This window comes from Ambystoma mexicanum, chromosome 9, assembly GCF_040938575.1.
Source record: "Ambystoma mexicanum isolate Mex_15411 chromosome 9, UKY_AmexF1_1, whole genome shotgun sequence".
Lineage (NCBI taxonomy): Eukaryota > Metazoa > Chordata > Amphibia > Caudata > Ambystomatidae > Ambystoma > Ambystoma mexicanum.
This window is the reverse complement of record NC_090931.1, coordinates 949,090,673-949,107,012: the sequence shown is the minus strand read 5'-3', so window position 1 is coordinate 949,107,012 and position 16,340 is coordinate 949,090,673.

Genomic DNA, 16,340 nt, shown 5'->3' with positions numbered 1-16,340 from the left:
GCAATTTTGAGAACATTTTTGAGCACACGTCTGTCATAGCCAGAAGTCTACAGTTCAACAGATTTACTCTAGCCCCTTTCTTAAAGATTTGCATTAGGATTGAGGCTTTCCAACTATTAGGAATAATACCAGTCATTTTAATTGTATTATATACATCCCAAAAAGTGTTAGCCCAATAAACAGGATGTTTTTGTAGACAAGGATCGGGATCCCGTCCAGTCCAGGCGCTCTTGATGCTTTCAATTTAACGATCATCATTTCCAGGTCTTCAATACTTAAAGGAAGAGCATTCACACTGGAGTTTTTAAACTTATTAGTAGCACTTAGCACAGTTTGAATGACATTGGTGAGATAATTGTCTTCTGTTTCCATCTCAGTGGAACATGTATGTGCAGGCCAGAGGTCATGTGTATTTATTGTCCTTGTAGTGCTAATTATCTTTCTAGGTCTAGGTTGCCTGCAGGGGAGTAGGAAGATAAATGCTTCCATATTTCCTAGTCTGTGCCTGAAGTCAGAATGCTTGCAATTAAGTCAATACAAGTTGTTATGTATTGCATTCTGAGCATTCTAATTGGCTGAGAGGTGTTCAACGATGGAATCCATGTGCTAAAATATCTATCTATAAATGTGATAATGCGCCCAGTTTGCAAGAAATGCTGAGGTCAAAGCCTGCATTGTTCACACAGGAGCTGATTGGTGCACTCCATAGTGCTTCTGCATCCATGAGGATTCCTGGTTACTGGTAGATGTCAAGGTGACCCAGTGAACATTGACGACCATGTAGTCTGTGAATTGTTCAATGACCCACATGTCCATGGTGAAGTGGATATTTCTGCCTTGGCACTGGTCTAGTTCCATTCTGACTTTAAAAACTGGTGGGGGCGGGCTGTAAAACACAGTCCAACAAGTGGGAATTATCCATCAGGGATCTGTTATTCCCAGCAGCCATCTGAAACTAGATTGTTGTACAAGAACGTATGGCAAGACGTAAACACCCAACATCACTGCTACGTTGGCATTGCACAAATAAACTCTATCAAGTGACCTGCATGTTTTTTGCCATGCTCTAATGTTTTCTTGAAAGTCATGTATGTTTGGTGTGAAGTACAATATTTGTTCTGAATATAATGGTTCTGGCGGTTTTCGTATCACAGTATTTTCATATTCACTTTGCAACAGCACTTGTGGGTCTAGTGTTCTGGTAGTAAGGTCTTGCCGAATAGAAAGTAACAAAATATTAGTTTGTAAACTTCTTGTGCAAACAATAGAAATAGTGGAGGATGGTCTTATTGCTTGAATGCTTACTTGTTTGAAATGGTCCGAGGTTGCTGTGATTTAAGAAGTGAATCAAATTATGTTGCAGGCAGATGAAAATGTAGCTAATGTCTAGTGTGAGAAACCTAAAGGTGTCTCACTTACTAGTCCCCGGAGATCTGTCATCCAGGTGGCCAGGTCACGACCATCGCTATTGGATCCAGTTCCTGGGTGTGGACCAGTGAGGGAGGATCATCTAGATGGGGGTTCCACAGGGAGTGGAAGTGGGACACTGACGGATTAGATGTGGTATCCCCTTTCTTATACCTTTTCCCCATCTTCCCCCTTAGGATACTCAAACACCCCCCACTTTTCCGACACAAACACTTTCTTCCATCGTGAAAGATGACAAACACACACCAAAGCCATTTACCAGACATGTCCCAATGACAGGGTCAGGTAAAGTCAGGCAATTGACCAGAATCACGCACACTTGACGGCCCTTTCCCTTCCCCACAGGGATAAAAGGTGGAGCATGAGAGCACAATACGAGAAGGGCAGACTGCACGACGAGAGAGGTAACACAGCATGGCAGGTCAAGAGGAGGAGAACGATGGCGCGAATCAAGAGGGTGACAAGGAGAGAAGCGACTTTGTCCTTTCCAAGCCCGGCCTGCGAAACCTCCACAGAAGGAAACATTAGACTGCGAACAATGGCCAGCGTGTGTTGCAGCAGATGTCAATGGTACACAAGGCCCTCCTCCGCTGATAACCAAGCCGAGGGGAGATGATTTACACCATCGTACCTACCTTGACTGCAGAGAAAAGAAAAGCCAAACCGTTCAACACACCCGGTGAGTCGAGGGGAGAGCCGATAAGAAACTGAACTATGTTTGAACAAAAGTACAAAACAGCTAATTGAAGAAAGTACAAAGAACTGTTATTTTTGATACAAGAGGGGAAAACGACAGGGGAGTCATGCATCATGCAGTGCTTGTTTGAGAAACTCTGGGCGAATACCCTATGGGTGAAGCTACCATTACCAGAAGGCCTTGGGAACGGCACAAGAGGTTTGGGTCGAAGTGGTCATACAGGGGTCTAGCAAAATCCTCTGAACAGTCGAAAGGCTTTGACCAGCAAATGAAGGTGAAGCTAAGGGAAGTAAATCCCGCATTTTGTGAATTACAAAAGTCGGCAAGAGTGAATCCGACGGAGGGATTCCGATGAACAAGGGCAAAGTCTGAAGTCCCAATATACAGTGTGTTGACAAGAGGGAACCCGGCCGATGGATATTCACAGTGAACTGTTTAAAAAGACATTAAGATTTGTGAATGGCACAGATGAGATTGTGTCGAAAGCCATAGTGAACCTGATGGAGGGAGGCTGACTTTCAAGAGGGGTCTGACCCCGGAAGAGGGGGACCCAAGGGTGAAGAACCATCACTCTAAAGACAAGTAGAAAATAACTTTTGTTTAGCTGTTTTGAATATATCAGGCCATCGGAAGCAAGAGTTTGAAAACCGAAGGTCCCAATATCGAAGGGAACTTTCTGGGGATCTGAGCCTGGAAAAGGGGGATCTAGAGGTGAAAAGATATCACCCAATGTGCAAGAAGAAAGGAACTTTTGTTTATTATTTTTGGAACACATCAGATCCTCGGAGGCAAGAGACTTTTTGTAGAAAGGAGACTTAACAAACAAAGGCTCCGATAGTTGAAAGCGGAACTGTTAGCTCATGCTGGGAAAGCTTGAGCGTGTACTATGCTCCAGAGTCCGACCTTGTCCTGTGCTCAAACCGTGTGGAAGGGAGACTCCGACAACCGCATCCTTACTTATTATTTGTGAACTGAAGAATAGTCCCACACAGTTTCCAGTAAGATAAAATAACCTCTATTACAGGTCATGAAGTACAGACCCCTAGCTCAACCTTACACCTGACTGGCTAGTGCAAACAGTAATAGAAGCAACATTAAGAGTAAACATTCTCTGGCCACAGGCAGGCTACGACACCCTGCTCAGAACTATATTACACTGTGACATTCCACATAGAACTATACTACATCATACACAATGAAGACCCTGCTCTCTATGAATAGAAAGCATTGCCATAACTCACATACAGTGAGACAACTTCATAACATATCTCCGTCTCTTATTACCCACACAATCTCCTCACCACAGCGATTCTGTTTTTATTCCAAACTTTTCCTCCACTCACCCTCACAGCAACCACTGCTACCACATGTACGGGATCCGAATACAATAGATCTCCCTTCTTCTTGATCGCTGCCTTCCTGATCCTCACATAATATCCACATTCCACTCTGAGTGCCTTATTGCCTCTTCCCCGGATCTCCCTCATAAAAAACTGCTCTTTCTTATTTCTGAGATCTGTTCTCGAATTTTCAATCCCACAATCTGATTCCACCCCCCTTTCCATCCTTTCAATCCAAGGGAGACACACCAACGAATATCCTATGCGGCCTCTCATCAATTCAAATGGTGAATCTTTTGTAACAGAATGCAGTGTCACTCTGAATGCACCCATCCTTTCTTCTACTGCCAAACTCCTACTCACACTACACGCTTTCGCCAATCGAACACCCTCCATAACACATCTGTTCATACTTTCCACCAACCCATTCCCTTCAGGATGGTACAATGCAGCCTTCTTATGTATTATGCCTCAATTCCTCACATATTCTTTTAAGCATCCTCCCATAAATTGAAGAGCATTATCTGTCAGAATATACTTGGGAAATCCTTCCCTCCCAAATACCTTGCATAAAAACTTAACAATATTACCTGCATCTATGTCTCTAACTATCTTATACTCGCACCAGCGGGAGAATGCATCAACCATTACCAATATGAACCTTCCTTTCCCATAGCCCATTTCCACGGGACCCAAAATATCAAACACCACCTCCTCCCATACTCTTCCCGGGATATCCTTAAAGATTATGTGCTGTTTCTCTGCTACCAAACCTTTACCATTCTCTTTTCCACCTTCTTGACAAATCAGGGCCACCAATAATATGCCCTCAAAACTGCTTTTGTTTTGTTGATCCCTATGTGACCATTATGGGCTATATCAATCATCCTGTTGTGGATCTACTGGGGCACCAATGTTTTGCCCAACTGAAACACAATGCCGTCTTCAATACTAATTTCCTCTCTAACATCCCAAAATGGCCTTTCCTTCAGACCCAACTTACTTTTTCTGGGCCAATAACTTCAAATATACATTTTCACTTTTGACAACAATTCATCATTATCTACTGCTCTCACCCATTCCACCTTACATACCACATTATCAGTGTTGGCAAAAACCATTTCTATTTCCTCATCTTGAGTCTCTTATTATCCTTCATCGCTAATCTTGACAAACAATCTGCAAATACATTTTCCTTTCCTGATAGGACCACCACCTCTAAGCTATGACACTGTAATCTGGCAACCCATTCCACAACTCTCCGGTATACCTCATATAATCCTTTGTTTTCAAAAATTGACTTTAATGCCTTGTGGCCGGTTCTAATCACAAAATGTGTGCCCCATACAAAACTTCTCAATCGCCCATAAACAACCTAATGCTTCCTTTTCCAGGACTGAGTACCTAAATTCCGCACCTATCAATGCTCTAGAGGTATGCGCTATAATTTCTTCACCTCCCTCATCCTTAATTTATTACAAAACCGCCCCTAAACCCACATCGCTTGCATCAACAGTGAGCACACATTTTCTTCTCGTGTCAAATTTCTTTAAAGGTTCAGCCAGATTTGATTCCTTCTTAATCTTTTTAAATTCCATCTGGCACGCATTGTTCCACACAAACTATTCACTTTTCCTCAATAATTTTCTCATCTCAGTGACCTTTTCTGCATCATTTTTTATACATTTTTGGTAAAACTCTAACATTCGAAGGAAAGATCGTAATTCCCTTTTTTCTTGGGATCTGCAACCTCTTTGATAGAAGTGACCATTGAGTCTTTTGGATTTAAACCCTGGAAAGATATTACATGTCCCAGGTACTCTACCTTGTCACCACGAAATACACACTTTTCTTTCCTTAGAGTTATGTCACTCTCACTCAAAATTTTCAACACTTCACTTAACCTCTGATCATGTTTCTCCACATTCTCTTCAGATACTAGAATGTCATCTTGAAAGCAAAATACACCACTTATTTCATCAAACAACCGATGCATAATTGTCTGAAAAACCGAGGATGCAGATACCAGCCCAAATGGCATACGCTTGTACTGAAATACACCTTCATGAATGATGAAAGCCGTTAACTTTCTGGTCTTCTCTTCAAGTTCAAAATGACGGTATGCAAATGCCATATCAAGTTTGGAAAAGATTTTTCCCTACCCAACCATCAATAACATTTCGCTCATACTGGGCAATGAATGTCAATCAACCATAATCGCTTTATTTACCTCCCTAAAAATCCACACACAATCTCAAATCTCCAGATGGCTTTTTTACAATCACTAGTAGAGAAATCCATTCCACACCACCAGCTCTTTCAATCACACCCATTTTTGTCAATTTCTCCAGTTCTTTGATAATTTCCTCTCTCAAAGCGAAAGGAACAGATGTCAACTTTTCTCTCACAGGAACACATCCCTTCTTCACCACAATCTGATGCTGAATACCTCTCACTTTACAATCTCTTTTCTAAACACTTTTTCATACTTCCACACACTGTGAAGTATTTATCTGCATCACCTGTTCATTTTGATTGGGATCCAATCCTACCATTAGTCTTTTCTGGTCCCTCCAACCAAACAAAGTTTTCCCCTTTTTAGTGATGTAAACGTTTCCTTTGGCATACGTTCCCTTAAATTCAAAATCTGCAATGAAGTATTCTAAAAGTATAGTCCGGTCCTCGTTATAGCCCCCCAGGATTAATATCTGGCTCGAGGAAATTTCTAACATCCCCATTCATTTCCTCTTCAAACACCTTCTTGGACATCAATGAAATTTTACATTCTGAATCTGCCATCATCCTAACAGCACACCCAATAAGTTTCACAATAGCATGTACTATTCTTGAAAGATACAATTTTGGGTGAGGGTTTAAGCATAGAGGAATTTGTAACAGCGTTGAGAGATCTAACTTTGTCATGTAAATTCAGAGACTCTTTTGATGAACGGATAAGGGTTCACTTTATGATCAACTGCTGAAGTAACACAATCCGTGAAGAACTATGGTTGCGAGATGAACCTTCATTGGATGAGGTACTCAACATAGCAAAAAGAGTAGAACACTCCTTGGCATGTGTTGTGAAGTTGTCAGAAAAGGATGGCAATGAAGGAAAAATGTAAGTACTCAATGTAGTAGAGTCAAAACAGAAGAAACATGTGAAGGAAAAATTGTATAAAAAGGAGAAGGAGAAGCCTGAATTCAAAAAAGAAGCATGGAAAGGGGAAAGTTTTGGTAGTAAATGATGAGGAGAGCATTGGGTATTCAGAGGAAGAGGAAAATCGAAATGTGGAAAGGATTATGGTTAATGTGATAAATGATAATGATGAAATGGAGTGCGAGCATCCATAGGCTATTGTGAAACCTAATGGGTGTGATGTTAGGATGATGGCAGATTCGGGATCTAAAATTTCATTGATGTCCAAGAAGGTGTGTGAAGAGGAAATTAATGGGGATGCGAGAAATTTACTCGAGCCAATCCCATCCTCGTCATCAATGAAGACTAGTCCCACACAGTTTCCAGTGAGATAAAATAACCTTTATCACAGGTCATGAAGTACATACCCCCAGATCAACCCTACACCTGGCTGGCTAGTGCAAACAGTAATAGAAGCAACATTAAGAGTAAACATTCTCTGGCCACAGGCAGACTATGACACCCTGCTCAGAACTATATTACACTGTGACATTCCACATAGAACTATACGTAAGCAATATGACCCGAGCGGCGGAAGCATTACCGACTCAGATAATGCCCCGGGGCCCAGAGTTATACAAAGGCCCTGGGGCATTACCTGAGTCGTTAATGCCACCGCCGCGAGGGTCATATTGCTTTTAGTACCCCGGCCCGCATTATGTGCGTGACCGGGGCATTAAAAGCATTTTTTTCTGTCCCGAAAAGCCGCAGCGTTTCGGGACAAAAAAAAAAAAAAAAAAAACGACCAAGAAAATGGCCACCGGGAAAGGGAAAACAGGAGTCCGTTTTCCCTTTCCATGGCAGCCATTGGGAGCGGACGCGCTGGGAACACAAGTGTTCCCAGCGCTTCCGTGCCCAAAAAAAAAGAAGCAGAAGGTAAGTAGGGTTGGGAGGGCGGGAGGGCAGGGAGGAGCGAAGGAGGGAGGGTAGGAAAAAAAAAAAGCTTACCAGAGTCCCCTGCGGGGGTGAAGACAGCCTCTCAGCCGGGGAGGCTCGGAGCGGGGATGGCCCCGCTTCGAGCCTCCTCATTGGCTTAGGGGCTGCCATGCCCCCCACCGGGGACAAAGGCCGTGGAATCCCGACAGAGGGATTCCCGGCCTGGTAGTGACTCGGCGAGGGCCAATCAGAATGGCTCTTGCATTCTGATTGCGCCCTCGCCGGGTACTAATACATCATACACAATGAACACCCTGCTCTCTATGAATAGCAAGCATTGCCATAACTATTTACATACAGTGAAACAACTTCATAACATGAACACTTCTTTCTTTCCTGTGAACCTTATCCCACACTCATTGTTTGTATTTAGAGTAAGGATTGGCAATAGTATAGACCCTTTTTATTTGACAAGATGCCACTAGGACAGCCTTATTATTATTTGATGGCCGTAGCTTGCTCCCATCTTAGATTTAGGTTTGGTTTAGGCATTTTCCAACCCCCATTTACAGTTTAATAAACACCCTTCAACAGTGAACACTTGTGCCTGTATTTACTGTTGCCACCATGAGTTACTTACACTAGACAGTTAATTTGTTGTTAACCGTCAACCCTGGACAAACTTTCTCAAAAGTGATCTACGGGATCGTGCAAATCTCATATTGGGATTCTGGTATGTTTCCAGTTCTTGTGGAGTCTTTATTCAGCCCAAATCTGCCTGAATTTCCTTTAAGAGCTATACACCTTCAGGGGTGTTCTTGAGATGTTTGGGAAGATTCCAGTTTATTCTTGAGGAAAAACATAAACACAATAACTTAAAAGGCTTCTGGAAGGGAGATCAAAGTTAGTTAAAAGGGTGTGATAGGGTAAGGCAGGTTGTTGGAGTTAACAGGAGGAAATGGAGTGCTGTGCACCTGCAGATGTTTCCCAAGTAGAATCAGCACATTAAACTCAGCAGTACAATATTTAGGCAGATTAATGCACCTACTGCAGAGATCTGTGTGCGTGCAGGTCCCAGGTTTAAATCTGGGTATGAAGAACCCACCCTCTCCTACCTCTGAAGTTGATACATTTAGTACATTTGAGGTGGGGAATTGTAAGTTTGCATGTCAAACCAGCATAGTCAGTCACATGTCAGGTATGCCGGTGTCTGCTTTTCATCATTCCGAGGTTGACACATTGAGCATTATTCAGGTTTATGATTACAATATAAGGAACTTCTGAAAAGCCTATACGAATTGAGTAGAGGTAGCCATCCATTAAAGGTGCATGAAGATTCATCCTGCAAAGTTTGATTTAATGAGGACTACCATGGTTATTTAATGATAGAGAGAGTCAATGGCTGCAGGTCAATGTCCTCAGAAAGGCAAGTATGTCTGAGGCAGAGCCAGTCACATGTCAATCATTCATGATGTAGACTCTGTTGTTCATTAAAGGACTACCGTTTAGTCAATTAGGATTGCAATGTTCTGAGCTCTGTACCTGGGAAATAACACAAAATGTATATTTACAGTAGGAAACATGTTTTCACAACTTTTACTGGAGCAGGTGATGAGATGTGCTAGTGCATCTCATTGCTTGCACGCAAAAAAGATGTGCCCTATTCACAAAGTTCTTTTGAATGCGTGCATCATACATGCACACCTTTAGATTCCCTTTTTCATCTCCTTTACACATTTGCAAAAATAAGGGAGAGTTTCTGAAAAGGGTGCAGAAAACAAACACATTCCCCTGTGCATCTATGGGACAGCTGCAAGTGTTTCATGCCAGGGTAATTTCTGACCCATTTTTCCCGCTTACATTACTATCCCCTTAACAGGGACGTACATGCTTTTCCTTTTTAACACATTTCACAATGAAAGGCCCTTAAGGGGCCCGTTAAGATGATTCCATGTGATTGCGTGGAGTGCCATGCATGCCCCCAAAACTAATGTGTGCAAGAGGAATGGCCAGCACATAATTTGTACTGCAGCACAGCACCATGCAAATGCACTGTTCACGGATGTGAATAATGTGATCTGTGCATTTCTCAAATTAATGAAAATAAAACAAACTCATTCCCTGCATATTTTGTATTTGCTTTACTTTTTGGGAACTTTGCACTAACTATTATTTTAAGATTACAATTTGTTTTCAGCTGCAAACAAATAGAAAAATTGGTTTCTATACTAAAGAAACAGCCAGCAAGTTGCAAGCCATTAGTCATTTAGACACTTGCTTTATTTGAGCATACTACATTGTTAAGAACAAATAAGATTATGATACATAGCTACCATAATTACCCAGTTAATCACACAGATTCTACAACACATCATACAATTAGTTAATTGATTATTAACATTATGAGTGTATACAATAGACAGAGTAACATCATGTTTTAGTTCCAGTTCAACAATTAGCCTCTCATTCCTATACCAATGGAGAGTCATCATGTAGTTTTAATGCCAAGAGAAAGTTCACTGTAGCAATATTTAGGGATATATGTGCTGCATTGAAAATCTTTGACTACATTATCTTTTGTTGGAATTCTAAATTTGCTAACATGTTTAAAAAACAAATCTTTCCTCAACTGCGCCAGTAGTGGGCATTCAATTATTAGATGTTGTAACATCTCTTGTTGGTTGCTGACATTGCAAAATCTGCAGGTCAGGTCGGCCTTCAGAGATTTAGCATAACGTGCAATTTTAATTTTAGTAGGCCAGATATTCAGGCGGAATCTTAATATGGTTATTGCGTATCTAGTGTCTGGGAATGTCACTAGATACGACTGTACTTTGTGTAAAGGTTTTATTTGATAATCTCATGTTCGAAATATTGAGTAAGTGTTACACATTTCCCATGTCATGCACCAGTCCCATTGCCACAGTTTAATTTTTGCTTTATCGTATCAGGAATTCAATCAATAAGTGATGAGTTATATCAGCATTCATTGGAATGGCGTTTCATTAGGTTTCCCATTTGTGTAGTGGGCTACTCATTTGGCCATTCAAGGTTGTTGTTAATAGTGGGGTTAGAGTCATGGTGTTGACCAGAAAGGTCAAGCATTTTCTAAAAGAGGATAGGGCTTGCCAGGCAACCACTGCAGATAATGGCACCAAGCCCAATATATATCTAACATTTGCGATTAGGACACTCTGTGGTAAAGACAAACATTTTTTCCAGTATATTTCCTCCAACAGCTCCCAATTAGAATGATCATTTGGTAGCTTTGCCTGTCCTGCATAGGTGACAACTGGAACAACTTTCTGTTTGTAAAACTTGATGTATGGGATGTGAGAACATTTACCAAATTTCCTTTGGATTAATTTGCCTTGTTTTGCCATGATACTTATTTTAGTTTTTAGTTCATTTTTGTACGGTAAATCAGCAATATTATTATTGACATTTGGCCAAGCAATCTATACTCATTCACTATGCAAAGAGAGGCATTTGCAAGGGTCGAATTAAATTTGCATCTAGCTTTACCAGTCTTATGAAGGAATATTATCTTATTAGATTTTTGGACATTTATGGCTAAGTCATTAGCTCGGGCATAGGCCTCCAAGGCATTCAATTTTCTTTGAAGACGTATGGGCGTCCGATCAATTAAAACAAGGTCGTCGGCATATAAAATCCAGGATATTTATCTCTTACCAATCTTGGGAGGAAAGGAACACACATTATCTAAAAATGTGTTATTATCCTTAATATAAAAGTTAAAAAGGGTAGAAGATAAAATAGAACATTGCTTTAATCCAGAGTAAGTTGGAATGGGTTTTTGTTAAAAAGCCATCTTTCGTCAATTTTACCTTCATGGAGGTGTTAGTGTAAAATTGATGATTATATTAAAAATATACCGAGACAGCCTGCCTTTAATTGTTCCCATAAAAGGTCAAGAAAGGTCAAGAGATACTGAGTCAAAAACCTGTTTAAAATCTATGAACGCAAAGAAAATAGGTTGTTTTGAGGAAATGGCTTGCCTTTTGATAGCTGACAGTAAAGTCGAATTCAAATATGTTCCAACTCCTTTCACAAATCCTGATTGATGGTTGTCAAACAAGTTGGCCGACTTCATCCATGCAGTAAGGTCTCTCAAAATTAATCTTGCAAAGATCTTCCCTTGAATGTCCAGTAAGGCAATACGCCTGTAATGTGTTGGATCATTATGAGTTCCTTTCCTAAAAAATTGGGATTATGATTGATTCTTTCCATGATTTTGGAATTAGAACTGTCTTAAAGGGGGAGTCCAGCTAAAAATGTTATTTAAAATATAGATAGGCAACATTAAACAAAAAAAATACTAGCACTTTTTTTTTTAAAACTTCCTATGTAAAATTTTGAGCTATTCAAGCTCAAAATTCGCAAAAGCAAGCACATGGGCGCATCCATTTTGTGAAATGGATGCCCGCCTGTGCTGGCTTTTGCTTTTGCGGCACTAATGAAGGAAAAGCCAGCCAGCTGTAGTAAACAAAAGCTACCGCTGGGTGGCTTTTCCTTCATTGGTGCTGTACGCGGAGGACGGGGACCGGAGACCAGAGCAGGAAAGCTGCAGCTGAATCTCGGTAAGTGCTATTTATTTTTAAAATGAAATAAGCACTAGCTGCGTTTTTTTTTCTAAGTTTTCCAGGCTGGAGGAGCCCGGAAAACTTAGAAATAAAACCGCAGCTTTAAAAGCAACCGCAAACATAAATACAACGTTTTTAAAGCTGCGGTTTTATTTCTAAGTTTTCCGGGCACCTCCAGCCCAGAAAACCTAGAAAAAAAAACGCAGGTAGTGCTTATTATTTTTTTTTAAATAAATAGCACTTACCGAGATTCAGCTGCAGCTTTCCTGCTCTGGTCTCCGGTCCCTGTCCTCCGCGTACAGCACCAATGAAGGAAAAGCCACCCAGCGGTAGCTTTTGTTTACTACAGTGGGCTGGCTTTTCCTTCATTAGTGCCGCAAAAGCAAAAGCCAGCACAGGCGGGCATCCATTTCACAAAATGGATGCGCCCATGTGCTTGCTTTTGTGAATTTTGAGCTTGAATAGCTCAAAATTTTAAATAAGAAGTTTTTTTTTAAAAAGTGCTAGTATTTTTTTTTTAATGTTGCCTATCTATTTTTGAAATACATTTTTTAGCTGGACTACCCCTTTAAGGTTGTTTCTAGAGATGGCCTCCAGTATAGCAGCCCATTTATTTGGGTGGGATTTGAGGGCTGCATTTGCAAGTCCATAAGGGCCTGGAGCTCTACAGGACCTATGTTTTTTTTTAAGAAGGGCAATATCTAGCTGGTCAAAACCACATTTATCAAAATTCGGTTTTAATATAACTAGTGGTAAAGGTCGAGTGAGAGGTTTGGCAAATAATGTGGACAACTGAGTCGTCCATGCTTGCTCATTTACCATGTTTAGAAGAAGATACGGTACTGCAAAGCTAGAATCTTCTTTTAGCAAGTTGCAAATTTGAGCAGATGATTTACTTGTGATAGCGGCCATCATTCTTTCTGCCTCTATTTGTCTTTTGTTAGATTTGATTTGTTTTATTGCATTTCTATAACACGTGCATATATTTTGTCTTTCTTTTTTTTTGATCAATAGAGGAATATCTTCTTAATGTTGGGCAAAGATTTGCCTTCAGCGTTTGAACAGTTATAGCATATGTATATTTGTGTTTAAAGGTTGGTTAATCAGTTTAAGGGAGTCTGTGTACTCCAGGTTCCTTAGTGAGTGGAGATCCTTAAAATTAGTGATGAGATGAGTTCCCGAATTAAGTGTTATTGGGTGATTAAAGACATCACAGGAGATGTTAATGGGAGAAGACCATTTAATGTCTAGACTGTTGTGGTCACTAGCTTCAGTAGGAACAACCATAAATGATGAAATACGATTGATTGCATGAGAGGAAATAAAAACATAATCAAGAATGCCATTTGAAAGGCCTCTTGACCAAGTGGAAGGTAGGGGAATATCTCCAGGTACTGTACCATTTAGTATTATAAAGTCTTGCATATCCGTTAATGCCATCCATTTGTCCGCTCTCATAGTGCGCTGATTAGGATCAGTGGTTATGCATTTAATATTAAGGTCCCCTGTTATTATGGTTGCTTGGGTTTGGCCATCAAGGGCAATTAGATCTAGAATTTCCTCAATAATTCTAAGGAACTTATCATCCCCAATGGCCACTGCGTTCCAATAAATATGTAACAGCGCAATTTGGGGGCTTAACGGATGGTCAGCATTTACAGTTATTAATTTGACTAGTTGGATACACAGATAAGGTGAGGCCCAATGTTCTAGATGGATCTGTGATTTTAGTTTGACAGCTATAAGGAGATCCACCACTTGGCGACCTTTCGTTTGTTTTATTGTTGGAATCCATGTGATTTCAAAGGTTGGCCATACGGGTTGTAGGTTGATCCAAGTCTCGTGTAACACTATAATATCATATATAGCTAGGGTCTTCAATTTTGTTGCAAGTAGATCAGAGAAGCCTCTCATATTCCATACTGCCATAGTGAGAAACTGTGATGACAAAGTTGGTTGGCACTAATAAATAGAAGTTTGCTTTGTGTCATGTATGGCTTTTGTAAGCCATGACCATTTCGGCTGTACAGAAGGAGTTGGATTATTCTTGACTTGTACTTGTCGATGGAGTTGACCTCCAATGGTATCACAATTTATACAGATGGGACCAGGTTTAACTTGCTCCTCTTTATGGAGGCTTCCTCGCTTATGTTCTTGATAGCTATTATTGTCAAGTACAATACAATGGCTGTCCTTTGGATTTAGTTTTATTCTCTGATAACTCCTCTGTTTCTGCAATTGAAACACACTCTCTCTCAAGTTGCCTTTCATTTGCCCCATTAAATCTTTTACAATTTGGGAAGGAATGTGGAGCTCCATTGTATCGTGTATTTGTGAAGCCAATTCCTTTTATGTCCTCTGACTGGATATATCTCAAATGCGGGGTGGTATGAAATACAGTGAGAAGCGTGGTCCTATTAGGAAAAGGTTCTGCCCTCTGCCTGTCCACCATTGGCAACAAGAGTCTATCCGAGTTCACAAGATAATTATCATCAGAATTAGGATCCTTTGAACTGCGCAAGTCTTATTGACTTTGAGTAGCTTGATTCAGCTTAGAGGAGTTTACTTGACTTTTATAATAAGTCGATTATTGCTTGAATTGAAGCAGGCGTAGATCACTTGATTTACATTTGTGTGTCCTCTCCTGTTCAAGAGTCATAACATTTGAAAAATCATCTTCTGTATTGGCTGACATTACCCGTCAACCAATATTAGCTGGCTCTTGAGGGTAGTGAAGACTCTCATGACTGGAATCAATGTGTGGCAGAGATGAAACAGAATAGACAGAGAGATTCATAAGGTCCTCATTGGTATCAGGGGCTTTGATAGAATACTCGCTATCACCATTTGATTCTGACGGAATAAAGTGTCAATTGTCTTCATTCACTGCCAACGATGCAGACTGGGGGAGGTTGGCTCCAGGTGACTGTATGTTTGTGAGTGATGAGAGTCAATTGTCCACAGGGAGAATGTCTGATGCCAGATTTTTTTCATAGATCTATTAGGGGTTTTTAATCCATCAATGAATTTCTTTGATTTCTGCTTGGCTGTTTTTTTTTTAGGCAGGCTGTTTTTTTAGCCTTTTTTGGCTCTTTAGCTTGGATTGACTGGTTGCATAACTTCTATACAGGGGCTTCAGCCACATCAGTTTCTAAAGTGTAGAGGGGTGGTTGAATCCTATCCCTGTACCCCTTTCCAAAAGACACATGAGTCAGAAGAAAAACCAAAGATACCATGATCACCCATACCATTTCAGACTGATTCCTAGTGCTCCTATGATAGACAAGTATGTCGAGAGGTACACACTCAGCCAGCCTACAGCCCAGGAGCACTGCAAACACTACCCAGAGTGGGCAAGGAGCCTCAGCATGCAACTAAGAAGACCTCATAGACAGTGGCGACTAAAGCGCCAAGAAGCTGCGCTGCTGACTGCATTGGAGACACAACGACCTAGCAGCATTAGACATGAAGCACACATGCCATCCACACATCAGGACATGAAAACACACAGCCGAATAAATGAAGAACATATGCGGAACAGTCCTATAAGGTAAGTCCTATAAGGTAGAGGACAAACACATATACACACTGCCTTTGCTTTTATTATTTTGTCATTAGCTTCACCGCAGCAATGCAGAAACTGCAAGAAGCAAGAGATCCTGAGCAAGCTTGCAGATGCTTACATGCAAACTAACCTATGGAACTGCAGGAGCACCTATGGGACCTGACAGGACGAATGTGTTACTGATATATGGAGAACTATAGACTAACATGCATATGTAGAAGCCATGCCAAGGCTTATGAAAATCACAGTAGGCCAGAAATGTCCCTGTAAGATCTAAATCTCAGCTGAATTCAGGCTGAACAGAAGAGCAACTGTGTGGGACAGGGCCGGCTGCCAAGGCCTCCAAGATATGGTGGCATTACATTCCCTGAACGGCAGTAGCACCAGCTGCAATAAAGATGAATACATACACATAGATCAGAGTAATTCGGAGCGCCAGAAGGCCAAAAATACGGTCTCTGAACATGTGACTCAGCAGCTTGGATGATGAATCGAAATCAGAGCTGGGAAAGAAGTCCAATCTCACGCCGCCAGACAAGAAGCTTGCAACAAAGTCGTTACAGCAAGAGACAAGAGTTGCATGGTGAGAACGGGCACTCGTATAGACTTTGGTGGTACACACACGTTACAATGA